The sequence below is a fragment of the Rattus norvegicus genome, chromosome 16 (genome assembly GCF_036323735.1).
Source record: "Rattus norvegicus strain BN/NHsdMcwi chromosome 16, GRCr8, whole genome shotgun sequence".
In the NCBI taxonomy this organism is placed as follows: domain Eukaryota; kingdom Metazoa; phylum Chordata; class Mammalia; order Rodentia; family Muridae; genus Rattus; species Rattus norvegicus.
This window is the reverse complement of record NC_086034.1, coordinates 7,746,212-7,749,962: the sequence shown is the minus strand read 5'-3', so window position 1 is coordinate 7,749,962 and position 3,751 is coordinate 7,746,212. Positions and strand designations below refer to the sequence as shown.

Here is a 3,751-nt window from a genome sequence, read left to right as displayed (position 1 = left end):
AACTACACCCACACACACACCACCACGCCGTGCCTGACCACTGCCACGGGATGAATGGGTGGTGGGGAGAAGGTGGAAGTGAAGCCAGATGTTTGAGAAGCTACCCGGAGGCACTGTGAGCCACTCTCCCAAATCCCCAAGAACTTTACAGAAGAAAAGGCACCAGTTCCTACACAAAGCACAGTGGGGGAACGGGGGTCGACAGTGGGCAACAAGAAACAGCCAATGGGGCACGCCCAGATGGATGAAATAAGGGGGAAATGGAAAGGCGGATGACAGCTGAGGAACTTCCTTCTGTTAGCCAGAATTTCCACCGAGGATGCAGAGAACAAGTGTTGCCACAGGGAGAGTTGAGGCAAAGCGCATTAGGATGCCTGGAGCATGCGCACATGACACGGGGGCCTACCGCAGCTCCGCGCAGCCGTCTAAGCAATGTTTCAGTCACTGATCACTTAGAAAAGAAGAAGCAGGGTGAAAAAAAACCCACTATTTTAAAAAAGATAAACAGCTCCATCACTTCCAAGGGTCTCCACCGCTTCTCGTGTTTTTAACAAACCACAATAATTTTAACAACTTGCAATCATGCACTTTAGATGCCTAGCTCTGTGATGTGTGTGTGTGCGCGCGTGCATGAGAGAGAGAGAGAGAGAGAGAGAGAGAGAGAGAGAGAGAGAGAGAGAGAGAGAGAGAGAGAGAGATTGACCATGTGCACAGCTGAGCTAGAGACAAAGTCAGATAATTAAATTAGGTGATGAATTAACCTTTTGGAAATCAGATTCTCTGTGACAAGGTACTCTATCACAAATCTTTCTCTTCAGTCTCTATCTTTCTCTCCCCTCTACCTGCTTCTTTCTCAAAGTGCCCTTGGCATTTAAAGTATGACATAGACATAAAACTCTGCCTGGCTGAATAGGATGCCATGTTGTGCTTTCAGTAGTGGGAGAAAACGAAATGCAAATACATTATGCATATTGCTGTGGATTCTCAGGAACCCCCAAACTGGCCCAGTGTCTCTGTGACAACCAAAGCCAGTAGTGAAGAGCACACAGCAGTAGCTGAGGGGCCAGGTCTTGAGATCCAGTACGCTGGCTACAGTGGGACATGACAATATCATAGCCCAGTTCCCCTGGAGCTGTTTCAGGAGGAACACCACAGAGCTGCTGGCTGAACCTCATTCCCAGCCCAGCTCTCTGCCTCTCTCCATTGAGCATTCGCTGTCACTGTTTGGACTCCAGCCTGTGCAGCTTCCCCCAGCTTTCGTCTGTGATGCCGAGTCTTGTCTTCCCCCAATCATTCTTCACGTGGTATTTCGAGGCAGGATCTCTCTCTCTTGAACCCAGAACTCACCAATTCAGCAGTACAGCCAGCTTGCTGGTTGAGCCCCGCCTTCTGAGCACTAGAACTGCCGACAGGGCATCCCACACTTGTATCTATATGGGTGCTGGGAATCCTGGCTTTGGTCCTCATCCTTGTGCAGCAAGACTTTCCCACCGGAGCCCTCCCCCAGCCCTACTTCTGTTCATTGTGCTTATGCAGAGTGTATGTCTGGGCTGCACCCTGTACATTTTGGCACACCGTGCTTGTGCTTCCGTTCATCTGAGAGCATTTTCAGGTTGCTCTGTGATTCAGGAACCTCAGGGTTAAGCATATATTGTTTCGTCCACATGTTCTTTGTGACCGACACGGTTTCCCTTTCTCCTGCTTCCAGTTTCATCACGATGCAATCAGGAATGGCACCTGGTAAATCTCCAAACTTTTTAAACTTACTGCCACTTGCTGCCTCAGTCAAAATATGGTCTGTTTCAGAAAACACTCTAGATCTACTTGAGAAGAACATGCATTGTGGGATAAAGTAAATGTCTTCCATTGGTGAGTTGCCTTACGTATTTCTAATTGTTTTCTTTCCTTCATTAATTGACCCCCTTTCTCAATATATAATAATGCTCTTCTCATCGGCAACACCTTCTACTTGAAGACTGCTTTTTTCATTCATTCATTCATTCATTCATTCATTGTTTGTTTTATTTGTCTTTTTGAGACAGCATTTTTCTGTGTAGCTCTGGCTGTCTTGGAACTCACTCTGTAGCTCAGGCTGACCTTGAACTCACAGAGATGTGCCTGCCTCTGCCTCCCAAGTGCTGGGATTATAGGCATGCACCACCACTGCCCCGTGTGAAGACTGCTTTTTTTTTTCTAATACTAATGCAATCAGAGAGGTTTTTCTTTCTAGTAAAATACTTTAATTGTTAAGGAAAGCCAGCAAAACCATTCTTAATTGCAATAATAAAACCTTAAATGTATGTGTGGTATGCAAATGGGGGGGGGCAAAAGCAGCTATTTCTCTCGTCACAGCATCTACTGAGAAGACTGCGTAAGTGGACCAAGAGAGGAGACTCTAGGCAGCTGAGGTCAGCAAAGAGGCTCAAGCTTCAAACCCCAGGAGATGCTGACGCTGCAATGACCAGCATCATCTTCCCGGAGAGCATTCAAGGATTTGTAATGATGTCACGGTGGCCGTGCATCCATTGGTGACAAGTCTACATAGCGTCCTCAATTTAAACTTTCGATGGGAGTCCTTGAAGTTTGGGAAGTGGAACTTAGATAGCTACCGTATTACAGAGGTCACGAAAATTCCTTAGGAAACTTCAGGGCGGAGGGAAAAGCCAGATCCCTGCTGGCCCGGACATAGACACTTGAGCATCCAGCGCCACAGTGAGAGGTCTTTGTTTAAAAGGCAGCAGAGCTTTCCTAGGCGGCTGCCGAGGGTGGCGGAGGGGCAGGTTCTAGTATTGGATGGCCGGGGCCATCTTCTGGGCCGCCTGGCGGCCATTGTGGCCAAGCAGGGTACTGCTGGGCCGGAAGGTAGTGGTTGTACGCTGTGAGGGCATCAACATTTCTGGAAATTTCAACAGAAACAAGTTAAAGTATCTGGCCTTTCTCCGAAAGCGTCACCAACCCGTCTCGAGGCCCCTACCACTTCCGAGCCCCAAGCCACATTTTTTGGCGCACTGTGCGAGGCATGCTACCCCGCAAGACCAAGAGAGGCCAGGCTGCCCTGGAACGCCTCAAGGTGTTGGACGGGATCCTTCCACTCTATGACAAGAAAAAGCGGATGGTGGTCCCTGCTGCCCTCAAGGTTGTGCGGCTGAAGCCTACCAGAAGGTTTGCTTACCTGGGGCGTCTGGCTCATGAGGTCGGGTGGAAATACCAGGCAGTGCCAGCTACTCTGGAGGAGAAACGGAAGGAAAAGGCAAAGATCCACTACCGGAAGAGGAAGCAGCTCTCGAGGCTAAGGAAACAGGCAGAAAAGAGTGTGGAGAAGAAAATCTGCAAGTTCACAGAGGTCCTCAAGACCAATGGACTCTTGGTGTGAACCCAATACAGACTGTGCCTCAAAAAAACAAAAACAAAAACAAAAACAAACAAACAAAAAAAAAGGCAGCAGATGTCGGGCATTGGAGAGGCGAGCAGGGACAAAGGCTCTCCTCCTAACCTCAGTTTGGACACAGTTTTGAACTTGCCATAGGAATCTCCCTCACACTGGAGAATAATTCAGCTCTCAGCTGTATCTCAGCTCTGCAGCACGGCAGCAACAGCGTTTGTCCTCACATCAACAGACCAGCAGTTCCCCATTGCCAGTAGCAACCCCTTAGAGAACTCAAACGACCCCTGGACAGAGGCCGCTTAAGGCCCTTGCAAAGCACACATGTTCTACATTACAATTCACAGCGGTAGCAAAATTACAATTACG

The 3,751-nt window shown here is 48.6% G+C and overlaps 1 pseudogene; it reads left to right on the top strand.

Moving 5' to 3' along the window:
- The first annotated feature begins 2,457 nt into the window (after positions 1-2,457).
- Rpl13a-ps11 (ribosomal protein L13A, pseudogene 11) lies at positions 2,458-3,438 on the top strand (annotated as a pseudogene).
- The last annotated feature ends 313 nt before the right edge of the window (positions 3,439-3,751 follow it).